Below are 17,963 nucleotides of genomic sequence, written 5' to 3'. Positions count from 1 at the left end.
TTTTGCCTTAAGGGGTTCATTACAGGAGTTCGCTCGGAGGTGGCAGCCGTTCATCGACTTCTTCATGGTAAATTGACTATCGGTGGGGTTAGAGAAAGGAAGGAAAAGGGTAGGGAATCTAATGTATGGGTAGTTAGGATTTAGGGCTGGGGGAAGTTTGGTATGTTATTGTAATAACTTGCACAGGACTCATCCAAGTGGGGATGATTGTTCCCTGTGTTCAATTGGACTGAGTTAACCCAGTACTAGCATAAAAGGCGGCAGTTGTGGAGCCAGCTAAAAAGGAATGAGGACCTGTGAAAGGTAACCAGACCCTGTGCATGTATGATGCTGTTGCTGAAATAAAGGGCTTTTAAGAAGCTCGTTGGGACACCCCTGGCTTTATCACATTGGCAACGAGGATGGGATTGGAGCTGTCGCCGTGCTGCTTGTTCAGCTGAGCTACCTCCCCGAAATTCTTTTTTAAAATGAGTGGATTATGGCAGAGTTTGTTTCTGTGGTGTTTTTTTTCCCGGAGCCTGTAATGTCATGGAAGGCGAGTGCCGGGTCAAGTTTTGGCTTGTGAAGTGTGTCCAGCTGGGAGTGATCTGGAGTCTGACGTGTCCGGCAGTACTGGATGCGGTATCTTCTGAGCGACTTCTGGTGTATGTTGTGTAGCATTTTATCCATCCCTGTCTGCTGTTGTTTCCTGATGCTGGCAGAGTGGTCCACCGGAGAGTCTGTTTTCGAGTTGCCGCCGCCGTTTTGGAACGTTGTTTTGGTCGTGAGTGCGGATTTGTGTTTGGAAGACTGTTCTGCGACTGCTCGGACTGTGGGATTTGCAACAGTGATGTTTTGCCTGTGAGCTGACAGTTATTGTAGGACTGCAGATTTTGTGCCTGGAGACTCTGTTGGCATTGAGTTGGCTGGCAGTCCATATGTAACTTCTGGTCCTGTGGCAGCTTGCGCGGAGCCCTACTGTTTTTTAAAATTTGCGCTGTGTGTTTATTTGCCTGTGTACGAGGGCCAAAGGGACCCAAAACCATTTCCTCCATTTTTACCAGCAGCAAACAGGGTGAGAGAAAACGGTGGGTCACGCAGATCGGCTGGCGTGGGTCGTGAAGGTCAGCCGGCGTGGGTCACGAAGGTCGGCCGGGTTGGGTCCCGAAGGTTGGCCGGTTGGTAAAAATGGGTCCTCGGAAAAAAGTTTGAAGAACACTGCCCTAAGGCATTGTCCCTGGAGAGAGGTTCTTCTAAAATACAGAAGCAGTAGGAATGTCAATACATAAGGGCATGAGCATCTATGGTATGTAGGATTATTGTCAGCAGTTAGCACATTTGTACCTTACATTGTGTATTTTTTTTAATGAAAATTTCTGTATTTCTCTTGTGCTTTTTGAAGTGTTCATGGATCTTATATATGTGTGCCCGGGGAACAATTCTAATTTGTAAGGGAATAGGATAGTTTACATTTTGCTCACATTGTTCACATCATCATTGGGAAATGGGTCTCCTTCAAGCTTAGGGTGGAAAAGCTGAGACTTGGAAGCATTTAAACAATCACCTGCAGCAGGCATTGTGGAAAGTAATAAATAAAATGTTCAACTTGATTGAAAAAAATCTTGTGGTAATGTCTGGCTAGTACAATGGGGCAGTAATAAAACTCTTTACAAGACAGAAATCGGCTGTAGGACAAGGATTTTAATGTAGGTACGCGCACCACAGTGAGCCAACAGGAGCAGGCGTACATTTCTCCCAGCAGAACCACCCACAATCTGCATCTTTCCTTGTGATCTACTCAACTTCCCTCAAATTGAATGATCTTCCCTTCCTCCTCAATCCATGCACTAAAGCCTCTCCACAAACCCCATATCTTATCTGACTGCTGGAGTTCCTCTCTGTCCTGTCCCTGTCTGTGGCCTTTGTAACTGTTGGTTTCGCTGTACAATCGGAGCCCTCACTGCTGCATCTTCCTCTGGGCCTCCCTGTAACTATTGGGATCAGAAACTCCCAACTTGTCAAATCAGCTAGTTGAAGAAATTTAAACAAAAGCATCAGTCTGATTAAAATAAATGTACCCAGTATATTTATGGTTATTTTAATGGCAGCTTGAAATGACAACTGTTGCACCAGTGACAAGTTTTCGAAAAATCCAAAACCACTAACCGCTCTGACCAGTGTATTCCGATCACGGTCGAAACAGTGAAATCATTTCTGTTCTGTCCTCAAATGTTTTGAAACTATGGACACTGACAGCAGTTAATTCTGAAGGAAGAAAGTAAAAAGGGTTTGCTGTTTGAAAGGGCCAGTTGAATGTAATTTAGATAAATTCGGGGTCAGAAAATGTCAGAAGAAAGTATGTAAGTGAAGTCGCCATAGTCCCAGATGACCACGGCTACTTTCCCCTTTTGAGGGGGAGAGCTGACTGGTGGTGATTTAACCTGAGGGTCACCACACCTCAGGTGAGGGGCAAGGTTGAGAAGGCGAGGCCTTCATGAAGAATCTCAGCTAGTATGGGAATTGAACCCACACTGTTGGCCTGGGTCTGCATCAAAAACTAGTTGTCCAGCTTTGGTGATATCAGGCATTAGAATGCAAGCTGTGTGCCAGGTTGTTATTTATCATTATTGCAAGGGAATAGGGCAGCACGGTGGCGCCGTGGTTAGCACTGCTACCTCACGGCTTCTAGGTGCCAGGTTTGATCCCGGCTCTGGTCCGTGTGGAGTTTGCACATTCTCCCCGTGTTTACGTGGGTTTCGACCCCGCAACCCAAAGATGTGCAGGCTAGGTGGTTTGGCCACGCTAAATTGCCCCTTAATTGGAAAAAATGAACTGGTTACTCAAAATTTAAAAAACAATCATTACAAGGGAATGATAGCTAAATACTTTGTGGTAAATATTGAACCTTATTTTAATGTCAGCTTGAAATGTCAACCATTGCACCAGTGACAAGTTTTTGAAGAATGATGTGTGGGGTGCTCAGCAATGGTAATGCTGCTGAATGTCAAGGGCAGATGGCTGCTGACTTGTTGGAAATGGCCATTGCCTGACGCTTGTTATTTGCCACTTAACAGCCCAAGCCTGAATGTTGTTCAGCCTTGCTGCATATGGGCAAAGTCTGCTTCAGTATCTGAGAAGTTGCAAATGGCACTGAATGGTGTTCAATCATCAGCAAATATCCCCACTAATGATCTGAAGATGTAGGGATGGTTATTAATGAGGCAGCTGAAGATGGTTTGGCCTAGGATTCTCAGGTACTCCTGCTGCGATGTACTGGGGCTGAGATGACTGGTCACCAACAACTACAACCATCTTCCTTTGTGCTAGGTATAATTCCAACCAGTGTAAAAGTTTCCCTCTGATTCCCATTGATTTCAATTTTGTTTGGGTTCCTTGATGCCAAACTCAGTCAAATGCTGCCTTTATGTCGAGGGCAGTAACTCATCATATAAAAATCCAAAAATGGGGTCTCTTTTATATGTAAACAAGGTCACCTAATTTCTGTTTATGGCTCCCTTACAAAATGAGTCTGCCCAGAATGGGGCAGGTGATGGGCATGTCTTGCTCAGGACTGTTCTGCCTAAGCAGCAGCTGCCAACTAAAATCTAGTTTTTAAAATTCCAATAATATTGCTGAGAAGCCAGGATATGCCCTCTGACTTCATCATATTTATGATTGCCTCCATTCCTGTACTCTCCAAAACGCCATCCCTGTGATCTCCAACTTGCTCAGCCCAGCCATTTGCAACATATCCCAATGATCTCTGACCTCCCCATCACCATGATCTCAATATCCCTACCATGATCTATGACCCTTATCCTGATCTCTGACCTCATAATCTCCAACCCAATCACCTACTCCCCCCATCCTAATCTTCCCATGGTCTTTGACTCCTTATCCCCATGCTACATCCACCTATATCCCACCCACATCCTGCTCTTTGAACTTCCTGCGATCTCTGACACCTCTGTCCTGATCTTTGACCTTCCAAGGGTCTTTGCCACCCTCCCACCCCATCCCAATATCTGACCTCCCACCAATCTCCAACCTCCATCTCAACCGTTGACCTCCGTGTGATTTCCGATCCTTCCTCCTAATTTGTTCTTTGAATCTCTCTGACAACCCCCACGCACCAGGCATTTGTTTGTGGGCTGCTTTCCTTCCCAACATTGATTGATTTGATTTATTGTCACATGTACCGAACTTCAGTGAAAAGTATTTTTCTGCAGCCGAGGGAACGTGTACAGTACGTACATAGTAGACAAAAGAATAATCAACAGAAAACATTGACAAATGGTACATTGACAAACAGTGATTGGTTAAATGCCCACAACATGTCAACTACCATGGCTGTCAGATGGGGACCGCCCCAGCTATGGAGGTGGCTCAACATTGGCTGCTGGCGGGATATTCTGGCCCTGCCAAGGTCAATGGCAATTTACACTGTGTGCCTGTGCCACCTGCCATTGGGGAACTTGCAGCAGGGGGGGGCAGCTCTGGAAGGACCAGAACTTCCCGTTGGCAGGAAGGGCTGGAGAATTCTGCCCATACCGAAGAAATTGAAGCAATGCCCCGCAGTTAAATCTTCCAGAGCACCCTGAAAATCTGGATTTCCTGTCTGGGAACCCTCCCCAGCTTCTCTCCACTCCCATCTCTTCACAAGTAAATATCAGGGTCATTGTCTCACGTTATCTGAGTGAACACGCCTGATTTTAAAATAGAACAACATCAAGTTATAATGTAAGAATGAGACACACAGAGAGAACAAGTGAATTCCAAATGGAAGATTTGATTGAGCCTACTTGGTGCAGACAGTGTTATTACTGATAGTCCAGCTGTGATATTTTGTCACAGAGATCTTTATCAGATTAGCATGTCCACATGGACCCTGTAGTGCATTAGAACACTGTGCCTTCACCGGAAAAGACCCAATGCCGTAATTTACTCCAAAATAAGTTGCATTTGTCAGAGAAGCTCAGAAAAGATTGCAGGGTGATGTGGAAGAAAACATTTTTAAAAATTGCCTTTTATATTCAAAATATTGAAAAGAAATGAAGAATGTTCCAAGATCCCTTCAGAACTTGTTTCCCTTCTGAACACTGTAACTACTGTAATTACAGTTGACACAAATTGCAAAGGCACTTGTTAAAACTTAAGACATCTTAATTAAATTGCTGTAATCATTTGCAGAATGTATGACATAGATTGAAGCAGAGCAGCAAAGGAATAGCAAGGGTGAAGACCTTTAGGCAAGCAAACTTGGGGCAGAGATTTTGATTCCCTGGTTAGAATCAGCTTAATGCCCTTCTCATTGCTATAAACTGGAGGATTGGAGCTACAATCCCACCCATCAATTCCAATTCGGTAAACTATTTTGTTTGCGCACTTTATGACCATATCAAATCGCATTTTTACTTTTAGCAATGCCACACCTCTAAGTCCTTCTAACTCATTTAGATTTCTATCTTCCAAGGAATAAGTGGTTTTCTTATCCATCCTGCAAAACAAACTATCTCACACTTTGCCTTCGTGAACCAAAATAAACCCAGAGTCTGTTCTGGGTGGGATTAGTGGGGTCATTCCCGTTTTTTGCACCGGGAAGGACCCTGCTATCTCACGGCACTTTGTTGCGATTTTAGGCCCTGGCGGGGAATGCCCTCTCGAGGCCACACTTAGCGTCATTTAGCGATCAGGACGCAATTTTTAAATGATGCCCCAATCTCTTGACCCCTCTGATGCGAATCTCGGACTCCCCAACGCCCCAACTCACCTGTTGGGGGGTCCGTAAGCTTCCCCCTTCACCCCACAAAATACCAGCTTGGCACCTTGGCACAGAACTTCCAGCTGTTCTGGGCTCCAGGCTGGCAATGCTGTGGTGCCCAGGTGGCACCAGCAGTGCCAGGGTGCCAGCCTGGCCAGAGGCTGACCATCTGGGGACCTCTGATCACCCCAAGTGCCAGTACGCCTGGTCCCCGTTTGAGGGGAACAGTACTAATCGGTGCCCGGCTTGGGTCTCCTCGGCGAGGCTGGTAGATGCTGGATAGCCGTTCGATCCGGCGTCAGCACAGCCAAGTGGGTCTTCAGCGGCTCAGCTCATCAGTGAAGTAAGCTGTGGAATATTTTGTTTAATGTTTAATGCATTTGTATCAAATTATTCGCAGCTTAAATGGAGGCCTGAACATCTGCATTTTAATGGATTGACACTCCATTAAAAACGGATTACGAAATCTGGTAAAATGTTTAGTGTTCATCTGATAATTTCTCAGGGCATAAATGTAGGGTTTACATCTTTCAATCATCAGATCAAAATTATTTGAATGTACTTGAAATATGTAGGTCTGAGAAATACAGACCTACCTCATCACTTATAAATTTAAATTTTCAATTTACTATATGAGGATGATCTTTAGTTTGACAATTGTCTTATTTGCCTATAAAATTGTCAAATATGTAAATGGAGGACTTTGAAAGCATCTTCTTTCCCTACTTATAACATTCTGAACACAAATTGAATTCTGAATGGTGGTATTGAATATGAAAGCTGTCATTTACTTCAGAGGTTCAGAGTTCTTAGAAACAATGGGTAGAATTCAAAGCCCCCCCCCCCCCAGTTCTTAGAAACAACGGGTAGAATTCAAAGCCCCCCCCAGGAGTGGTGTGGGCGGCAAGATGGGGCTGTAGAATCTGGAAGGCAGGAGGCAGAGTTACTGCTGTTTTCTCAACTCCCTCTGATTAAATCAGGGGTGAGGAAGGAATTGCTCAGCCAATTGTGGCCCTTAAGTGGCTAATTAATGGCTACATAAGGGCTACACCCTGCCATTGTGCTGGTATTCTGCCAGCAATGGGAGAGCTGTACACAATATGGGGAGGCCACCCAGTAGAGGTTGGTGGCTTCTCTGCAGGTTTGGTTTGGTTTAGAACATAACAGCGCAGTACAGGCCCTTCGGCCCTCGATGTTGCGCCGGCCTGTGAAACCCCTCTAAAGCCCATCTACACTATTCCCTTATCGTCCATATGTCTATCCAATGACCATTTGAATGCCCTTAGTGTTGGCGAGTGCACTACTGTTGCAGGCAGGGCATTCCACGCCCTTACTACTCTCTGAGTAAAGAAACTGCCTCTGACATCTGTCCTATATCTATCTCCCCTCAATTTAAAGCTATGTCCCCTCGTGCTAGACATCACCATCCGAGGAAAAAGGCTCTCACTGTCCACCCTATCTAATCCTCTGATCATCTTGTATGCCTCAATTAAGTCACCTCTTAACCTTCTCTCTAACAAAAACAGCCTTACATCCCTCAGCCTTTCCTCATAATATCTTCCCTCCATACCAGGCAACATCCTGGTAAATCTTCTCTGTACCCTTTCCAATGCTTCCACATCCTTCCTATAATGCGGCGACCAGAACTGCACGCAATACTCCAAATGCGGCCGTACCAGAGTTTTATACAACTGCTTTGGTTTGGTTCGGGGAGGGGGCTGTGTGTGTGTGTGTGTGTGTGTGTGTGTGACTGTGTATGTGTGCATGTGCGTGTGTGTGGAGGGCCTGCTATTCAGGCACATTGTGATCCACAGGGTGTGATCCACAGAGAGCGCTCCCCTGGAGACGAGGGCTGTCCTTATTGAAAAGCTACCTCCCCACCATTTGCAATGACTCCTTCTACCCCATCGCCAGAACGTGCCTGGCTGGTCCTGATGAATCCATCCCACTCACCAGGTGTTTTGGGGTTTACTGCAGTACTAGGAGTGGCCAGTGCTCTCAGTGATGCTGCTGGGATTGAAGACCTTCTGCCCTTCCAATTGATCAGCCGCTCTCGGAGGCAAGCTCTTTGACTTCAATGGCACGGAAGCTTCTGAAGCAGGCAGTTAACACATTTCATGCTGTTGGTGTTCCACAAATTGCCGTGGTGCAATTTCCAGTGACTTTGTCCTTAAAGGTGAGGTTTGAGTGCTTTACAGACATCATTTTCCCATATATGTACGAAATATCATTTTGTAGCCTCTCTGCTTTAGCACAGGAGTGCCGCCAGGAACAATTTTATCTTATTAGGGAAAAGAGGAAGAGTCGGTCCTGTCAAAGTAGACCATGGCAGTGGAATTAGTTTTTAATTGCTGTCACCAAAAAACAACACTGACACAACGGATTGAATAGCCCCCTTCTTTGCTAGATGGCTCAAGATTCAATAAAATTTAGTAAAAGGGAACAAATCCAAATCTTCCAAGACTCTGGTGTCATTGTCTTAGTTCACACATGAAGGGCTGTTGTCACAAATAACCTACCATCAATAAACGGGGTGGCAAAAAGGTCAAAATCATTGGGGATAAAAACACAAAATTATTTAACAGGCGCATTGTATGATCACATGAGTAGGAGTCTGTTATCTTGTCATTGCAAAATAACACGATCACATGATTAACAGGCCAATCCAAAAAATGGAATTAGTTGCAGTTTAAACCCGAATTAGCACAGAATTAAGAGCCGCGATTTATATTTATAATATTGATTTACTTTTAAAAAGATTATAAATAATTTTAATCAAATAATGTGACCAAAGAAGACTGTTGTGCAAAAAGACATATTTTGTTCACTAAATAGGGTGTTTGGTAATATCAACAAGCATTGTTTTTGTTTTTTTCAGCAGCCTGCCTTCTGTTATATCATTTCATATTGCAATTGAATGCTAAACAAATATCTTTCTAAAATCTAGTGAGTAAACTAAAGCATTCCCAGTGGAGAATTCTGTGTTGCAAACCTATTTGTTCTTTGTTACTGGTTTATGACAAGAGTAACCATCGTTTTCTGGTGTAAATTTACGGGGAGGTTGAGGGGGATTCTTCGACTGCTCTCACCAGTGGGATTGGTCTGCTCCTGCTGAGGGTACCCCCGCTGCGGGGCGCGGGGGCGGGGCGGGTCATTTCCTCCCTTCTTTAAAAAAAAAAACTCTGAATTGAACTCCAAAGCATCAGTTTTTGCTATGATTACTGTGGTAGTCACCACTGATTTATATACTGTATATATATGTGTTTTACTGTCAGGCCCCTGTACCACAGGTACGGGGGTAGATCCCTGCCTGCTGGGTCCGCCCAGTAGGCAGAGTATAAATATGTGTGCTACCCGTACAGCAGCCATTTCGTCAGCTGCTGTAGGAGGCCACACATCTCAGTGTAATAAAGCCTCGATTACATTCTACTCTCGTCTTCTCGTAATTGATAGTGCATCAATTACTAAGTTTCATTGTGAGTGCCCTTTTCCTTCTTCCCGTCTGGTTGCTATATAGCAAGTTCCATCTCCCAAACAATAGGACAGTAAATGTAACTTTTGACTTACTGGTTGAAAGAGGCAATCGACATAGGAATAGGCTATTTCGCAGACCTGTTTATCCATTCAATGAGATTGCGCTGATCTGTGACCTACCTTCCGAAACCTGACTTTTCCACATATCCCTCAATACCTTTTGAATGATAAAAATGAACCAGTCGCAGATATAAAATGAATAATTGCTTTAGCTTAAATTGCCGGTTGCCGCAAAGAGTTCCAACCTTCTACCACTCTTTGGTGTCACTGACACGAGGGGTGACATGAATTGTGAATCAATCTTTTCCCTATCGCATTCAAGATAGTATGCTGGCCCTTTGTAACAACAATACTTCATAAAGGAAGGAGACCCAAAGTCCATCATGTATTAACATGTATTGATCGGGAATAAATTGTATTCACGTCGCATCTTTCAATTCCCCAGGATGCCCAGAGCACTGCACAACCAATGAATTATTTTGGACGGATAAGTTGCTGCTATTGTAAGAATGTGACAGCCAATTATCAGACAGCAAACAAACAGGCGGGATGAATGATGAGTTCATCTGCCTTCAGTTAAGGTATAAAGGAGTAGAAGTGATCCTCTACAGCTCACCCATCTGAACGGAACTCTTAAGAAGTACTCTCTATTTCCAGGCCTCTCAGAATCGCAGAATACTACAGTGCAGAAGATGCCCTACGGCCCATTGAGTCTACATTGACGCATGAAAGGCCCTGACCTGCCCACCTAATCCCACTTGCCAGCACTTGGCCCATAGCCTTGAATGTTATGACGTGCCGAGTACACTCATTCAGGTGCTTTTTAAACATTTTTTTTAACTTTAAATTTAGACTCATGGAGAGCATTAGCTCCATGCAGACGGGGAAGGCGCCGGGACCGGACGGATTCCCGGCGGACTTCTACAAAAAATTCGCGACAGCGCTGGCCCCGCACCTGCGGGAGATGTTCACAGACTCGCTAGCTAGGGGCACACTGCCACCCACGTTAGCACAGGCCTCAATCTCGCTGATACCTAAGAAAGACAAAGACCCAACGGAATGTGGGTCATACAGACCCATATCTCTGCTGAACGCAGACGCCAAAATACTGGCCAAAATCCTAGCCAAAAGGCTAGAAGACTGTGTACCTGAGGTGGTCACAGAGGACCAGACGGGCTTCGTCAAAGGTAGACAGCTTACCGCGAACATCAGGCGCCTGCTGAACGTGATAATGACCCCCTCCGGGGAGAGAACACAAGAGGTCATCGTCTCCCTGGACGCAGAAAAGGCCTTCGACAGAGTCGAATGGAAATACCTCATAGAGGTACTGGAGCGGTTCGGGCTGGGAACAGGGTTCACCACATGGGTAAAACTCCTATACAACGCTCCCATGGCGAGTGTACGGACCAACAATACCAACTCCCAATACTTCCAGCTGCACAGGGGCACCAGACAAGGATGCCCACTGTCCCCGCTGCTGTTCGCACTAGCAATCGAACCGCTAGCAATCGCGCTCAGGGCAGCAAAAAATTGGAGGGGGATCCGAAGGGGAGGTAGAGAGCACAGAGTCTCACTCTATGCGGATGATCTGCTCCTCTATATCTCGGACCCACAAAGCAGCATGGACGGAATCATAGCGCTCCTGAAAGAGTTTGGAGCCTTCTCGGGCTACAAACTCAACATGAGCAAAAGTGAGATCTTCCCAGTACACCCGCAGGGGGGGGGGGGGGGGGGGGGGCAGCACTAAAGGGCCTGCCGTTCAAACAAGCCCGAAATAAATTCCGCTACCTGGGGATCCAAATAGCCCATGACTGGAAAGGGATCCACAAATGGAACCTCACCAGCCTGACGGAGGAAGTTAAAAAGGACCTGCAAAGATGGAACACACTCCCGCTCTCCCTCGCGGGGAGAGTCCAGACGATCAAAATGAACGTACTGCCCAGGTTCCTTTTCCTGTTTAGATCCATTCCGATCTACATCCCCAAGGCCTTTTTCAAAGCGCTGGACAAACATATCATGGCGTTCGTATGGGGGGGTAAAAATGCTAGGATCCCAAAGAAGGTCATACAAAAAACAAAATCCGGGGGGGGCTAGCCCTCCCGAATCTACAATTCTACCACTGGGCGGCAACAGCCGAGCGAGTAAGGGGATGGATCCAGGAGCCAGAAGCCGAGTGGGTGCGTGCGGAGGAGGCCTCCTGCATGGGAACCTCCCTCCGGGCCCTCGCCACGGCAGCACTCCCATCCCCACCCAAAAAACACTCCACCAGCCCAGTGGTGACAGCCACCCTCCAATCCTGGAACCAACTGCGGCAGCAATTTAGCCTGTACAAAATGTCGACGCCACCTTCAAAAGGTGGAGGCAGGACGGGGGGACACTGACAGTCAGGGACCTATACACGGACGACAGGATCGCAACACTGGACAAACTGACAGAGAAATTTCAGCTAGCTGGGGGGAACAAGCTACGGTACCTGCAGCTCAAAAACTTCCTACGAAAGGAGACAAGGACGTACCCACAACCGCCACGACAGACACTATTGGAAGACCTACTGGACGCAAGTATCCTAGAGAAAGGGAACTGTAGTGACATGTATGACCGACTGGTAGATAGGGACGACACCGTACTGGACGCAACAAGAAGGAAATGGGAGGACGACCTGGGGATGGAGATAGGGTGGGGACTCTGGAGCGAAGCACTGCATAGGGTCAACTCCACCTCCACGTGCGCAAGGCTCAGCCTGACGCAACTAAAAGTGGTACATAGAGCCCACTTAACGAGAAACCGTATGAGTAGGTTCTTCCCGGAGGTGGGGGACAGATGTGAGCGGTGCCAAAGAGGCCCGGCCAACCACGCCCACATGTTCTGGTCTTGCCCCAGACTTGTGGAGTACTGGACAGCCTTCTTCGAGGCTATGTCCAAAGTGGTGGGGGTGAGGGTGGAGCCATGCCCGATAGTGGCGGTCTTCGGGGTTTCAGACCAGCCGGATCTATTCCTGGGGAGGAGGGCGGACGCCCTTGCCTTTGCCTCCCTGATTGCCCGCCGTAGAATCCTGTTTGGCTGGCGGTCAGCAGCACCACCCAGAGCTGCAGACTGGCTGTCCGACCTCTCGGAATCTCTCCAAATGGAGAAAATCAAATTTGCCATCCGAGGGTCGGACGACGGCTTCCACAGAACGTGGGAGCCATTCATGCAACTGTTCCGGGACCTGTTTGTGGCCAACGTATATGAGGAAGAATAGTCGGGTGGCCAAGAACCAGGGGAAAATGGGCGGGAATCGGGGGAAGGTAGCCGGGGGGGGGGGGGGGGGGGGGGGGGGCTACGGGCTCGGTATGGGGGTTTGATGGCAAGCCAAGGCCCAAAACCAAACTATAAATAAATGCCTATAAACATGTGCCTCGGCCATATTGGGGAATGTAAAATATGTATGCTGGCTAAAGGGGGCGGCCACAATTATTGTTATGAAGATGCCTACCTGTAAATATTCATGTAAAATTTTTGTGTTTTCCTTTGTTTTTTCTCTCTCTCTAATAACTTGTAATTTGTCATATATAAAATATGAAAACTCAATAAAAAAACATTTATAAAAAAAAACTTTAAATTTAGAGTACCCAATTATTTTTTTCCAATTAAGGGTCAATTTCGTGTGGCCAATCCACCTAACCTGCACATCTTTGGGTTGTGGGGGTGAAACCCACGCAGACACGAGGAGAATGTGCAAACTCCACACAGACAGTGATCCGGGACCTGGATCGAACCCGGGTCCTCAGCGCTGTCGACAGTAGTGCTAACCACTGGGCCACCGTGCCGTCCAATCATTCAGGTGCTTTTAAAGGATGTGAGGCAAGCGCCACCATCACCCTCCATGGACAGGGAACACCTGTTCCCCTTAGTTGAAGGGTCAGTTACAAAGGGACGCAAGTTCAAGGTGAAGGGCAGGAGGTTTAGGGCGAATTTGAGGAAAAGTTATTTTGCCCAGAGGGTGGTGACAGTCTGGAATGCTGCCCCTCTTAATCTTATGTACCTCGAGCAGGTTGCCCCTCAGTCTTTTCTGCGCCAGCGAAAAAACCTCTCTTCATAACTTAAATGTTCCATCCCATGCAACAGTCTGGTGAATCACCTCTGCACCCGCTCCTGTGCAATCACATCCCTCCTATAATGTGGTGACATCATTTATTCAAATCTTACACTTTTGTTAGGGAAGTGACTGTTGCTCATAATGTGCACATCGTTGATAGCAGCTGTGCATATTGAGCTGCTTTCTTCATGCCTGCTCACTGTTAAGATCAGTCCAAACTTGCTGAATTCTGACTTAGAAACACTAGTTAATATCCTTGCTAAGGTTATTAACCAACTACAGCTGCATGAAGAACAGTGGATTTCATAAAGACCTGAGCGGGGTTAAAAATACACAAAGGAAAATACAATGGCTGGAATGTCTATTTTCTTTCTAAGTGCAGTGGTGGGCAATTCCGGCGGCTAGAATGGCATGATCCGTTTTCCAGTTCCGCATCTGCAACCTCATTAATTCGGCACGAGCGAGCATCTCCAAATCAATTGGCGGGTTTGAAGGTCTGGGAACTATATGTAAATACCAGTCCAGCACACTCATTTCACTCTCTCTAATCCACTAGTCTTCACAAGACTGTGCAGGATGTCCAGAACCGAGAGGCAAAAGGCTAACAGCCTCAAGAAGAAGTCTGTCGCCTGACTCAACCACCATGCCTCGGGATCTTGATTCCAGGAGTTTGGGCACAGAGGCATGACCCTTACCCAAGGGAAGGCTCCAGGAGGCAAAGCAACGTCACCTCTCTGGCCTGGGAGGCGGTTGCCCAGGAGGTCAGAAGTATCACACGGTGCAGGAAATGGATGAATGATCTCATCCGCTCCGCCGGGATGAATCCTCTCTCAACTCCCTCAACTATCAAACCCTCATCATGACATTGTGTACTCAAATGGCAACTCATGTATCTCACACATCAGTTAGTGGGGCACACAGATTCTCTTATGGACACTTTTACATCACCAAAATCTCACCTGCAAGTTTCTCACACTCTGTCCTCTGGTCCTTCTGGACAGGGCTCACTTCTCTGTGCAGTCAGATTGTGAAGGACACAGTAAACTGTGATCATGAAGGAAACCTTCTCCGGTACTTATGCAGACAGCCACCTGAGTGGCCCAGACATCGGAATCGCACCTTCAGACGTCCTGTGGTCTGTTCTGAGTGGGAACGTGTGGAGCTGTGAGCAGTGCTGTACTGTTCCTTGGCACAAGTCTGAGGGTGAAGCATTAGCGTCATCAGCCACTGTTTAAGGGGGTATCCCTTATCCCCAAACAACCATTCCTGCAGACAATCTGAATTCAGTCATTGTTGTGGTGAACATTTCTCTCCCTCACCCCCCCCCGGAGATCATCACCTACAACATGCCCAATCCCCACTTAGACTTCTATGGAGTCTGCCTGCATCCCCTTCCAGTAAACTATGTGGTATCACTTTGACCCCTTATTTGTGAGCAATGCATGCAGCCTTATTGGGGTCCAGGTTCCCTCCCTCAGTTTTCCCTCTGCCTTCCATTGTTCGTCATCCTCATCCACCTGTTGCACCTCTGCCTGCCATAATGCACTTTCGCCCCCCACCCATCCCCCAGCCTGGGTACAACCCTCTTTCCATATTGCCCCCTTGTTTTCAGAGCCCTGTCCCTGGTCCTTGAGTCTCGCAACACAGTATGGAGCTGGAGGACACAAAATGGCCTGCCCTAGCAGATAGGTGTTCAGCGCAAAATGAGCAGCATAGCGCTATGGTAGGTAGGCTGTATATGATGCACTCACCTTGAAGTCTCGAATGAACTGAACAGCACTCTTTTTCAAATGGATTTGATTCTGACGTGAATTGCTGCTGGCGTGATGCAAGATTGGAATGCGCAATGAGATTTTGGGGTGCAGCTGTTTTGAGCCTTCATGAGATGTAAATGAATACAAGTGATATTCACACCACCCGAGAGCGGATGAACCAACTCCCATTACCCCATTGGGAAAATTTCAAACTGCTTTTATGCCGGCAGGTTTCCGACTTCTCCACTCCTGCCCGCCACCAAACCCACCACGGGCGGGATGGGAAAATTCCACCTCGTCTTCAAGAAACAATCTTTGTGCCACACTGTGCCCGAAAAAGAGCGCGCCGTGGCGCAACATGGCCGGTCAATAACGGGAGACGTCGCAATGTGAAGCCCACCCATTGTGGTTCCCAAGATGTTGGGATCTTCACCTTGGAAACCTCAGGCGAGCGCCCTTCACAAACAGGGACCAGACGGAATGGCACCCATAGGGGGTCTCCCAGGGGATTGGAGACTCCCAGGTGCATGCCCTGGGTGCCAGTCTGGCACTGCCAAAATGCCCAGTTGGCACTGGCAGGGGCACTAACAGGGTGCCAGGCTGGCAATGTCAGGGTGCCAAGCTGGCATTCTTTGAGTGGCGGTGATTGGGCCGGGATGCCCTGTTCATGTGAGGTGGGGTGTGGAGGAGGCGGGGGGAGGACGAGCATCCCCATTTAGGTGAGGTGGTTTGAGGACGACCCATATCTAACCGGAGTTGCATTAGGTAGGTTGTGTTTCTTGGCGCTGCGAGCTATGGGACATAGTTCCCATTTGGTTCAATCGCGTCCAAAGGGAGAACGCTAAGTAGTAAAGCAATAGGAAAATTATTGAGATCTACCATTTGTTTAAAATGACACATGCAACTATTTAAAAAAAAAACTGATTTCCACATGACCCCTGAATGTTATGGATAAATAAAGATCAATGTTAAGCTATTATATGTTGCTTTGTGTATCAAGTCCTCATGTCTGAATAAACAAAAATGTAAAAAGAGCAATTTAGTGTGTAGGATGTTTGGTGTCAGCTAATAGAGCCAGGACTGTCACCTCATAACACAGCGAGCGCTGTTTTGATTATGCTTCTTCCTCCTGTTATTAAATTACAATTGTCAAGTCTGCGTCTTTCTTGGTAATCACCAGGAGCAAATTGCCAGCCTACCTGCAGCAGTTCAGAGTGAGTTTCATGCATTGCGTTGCAGTCTGTGCTTTTGGCTTTTATATTTAACATTTTGTTTCCCAAAAGAGAGGAAGAAAACGATTTTGATCCTCCCTTTTATTCTTCCGAAGCTATGGTGAATGCAGGGAGCAATGGGTCACATCTTCCATTTTCTGTTCTTCCACATGCTGACTGCACCCTTCCTATTCCTGAACACTACTCATATTGCTTCGTTGCACGAACCCTCTGAGGTGTCCACCCACAGTACAGCTGTGATATTCTCCTTAACCAGTAGCGCAACTCCCCCACCCTTTTTACATCCCCCTCTATCCTGCCTAAATCACCTAAATCCCGAAATGCTGAGCTGCCAATCCTGTCCCTCCCCCAATCAAGTCTCTGTAATGGCAACAACATCCCAGTTCTAAGTACTAATCCAAGCTCTAAATTCATTTGCCTTACATGTTATACTTCTCGCATTGAAAGAAATACGCTTCAGACCACCAACCCTGCTGTGTTAAGCAATATCTCCTTGCCTGCTCCTCCTCTGAGTCTTACTGACCAAATTCTCTAGTTCTCCTTCGGTTATTTCACCTGCTGACCTATTGCCTGTGACTTCTGAAATCAGGGTCGATAGTGTACTATTATGGATATGCCACTTAAACATTACTGCATAAGGAATGTAAACCAGCTTGAAGTCTAACACAGACAGTAAGACGAAAGGCAGACAGAAGAAGATTTAAGGAAGGAATATGGACTGTGACAGGCAACTTGCATGACGATGCAATTCTGTGTCGTTCCGGACAAAACCAAATGCTGTTCAGCGTTTGTTAAACAACTAGACAAATTTATTGCTTTCCTGTGCCCTAAGTGCTCCTTTTAATCAAATTAAATTGGGTTGCCTTCTTCCTGATTTTTAATTCACCCTTGCAGCAATAAGATAACAGGCCTCGATCCGAGTGACTGCCAACAATTATTCCTCTAACTCTGATCAGCTGACTCTGCTGTTTGGGCAGTGGCAGAGATAGTTATGTGAATTATTACTCTGTGATCAGAACTTCCAAAGAGCTCTTTTGCCTGCTCTGAGTTGTGCCTTGAAAGCAGAAGCAGATTTATGAAGATGTGTCTTTCCTCCTTGCCCACCTATGCCAAGAAATTGGCCTTTTCATCTGAATTTAGCACTGCTTTTGTAATCTGATTGAAGTATTTCATAAGCAGTACGGGGGCACTTTTAGTCGCTTAAGCTCCATAGCTCCTATGATGTTCTATGCAATTTGCCTTTTCTTGAGCAACAAGATTTCATTGAAGTAAGCCCATCATTGTTATTAACTCTGGAGGTCCAATTTGAACCCTGTGTTTCTGTGAGAAACAAGGTGGGCGGGTGCGTAAAATAGTGGTAGATTGTTTCCTGCTATATTTCCAACATGCCTCCCCCACCACCGTTTAAACCAGACATTACCACAGGCAGCCGAGACCAACGTTTCTTTTAACATTTATTTGTCATACGTGGCTACTTTCTACATTTTGCGGTCCCTTTAAATATTTTTTTGCATTGCTGCCCACATGTTACTTATCACAGAACAATGCCTGCACAATATCTTGCAGACTGCTGTCTGGCTGCACTCACACATTGTTTAAGTGGGTGTATTGGCCACGAGAGCCAG

General features: G+C 46.6%; 1 protein-coding gene across 2 annotated transcripts in view; it reads left to right on the top strand.

Moving 5' to 3' along the window:
• The window catches only part of prkcea (protein kinase C, epsilon a), a 697,348-nt gene that overhangs the window by 187,378 nt on the left and 492,007 nt on the right, over positions 1 to 17,963 (top strand). The window lies entirely within an intron of this gene.

This window comes from Scyliorhinus canicula, chromosome 1 (genome assembly GCF_902713615.1).
Source record: "Scyliorhinus canicula chromosome 1, sScyCan1.1, whole genome shotgun sequence".
Lineage (NCBI taxonomy): Eukaryota > Metazoa > Chordata > Chondrichthyes > Carcharhiniformes > Scyliorhinidae > Scyliorhinus > Scyliorhinus canicula.
This window is presented reverse-complemented; position numbering and strand designations above follow the sequence as displayed.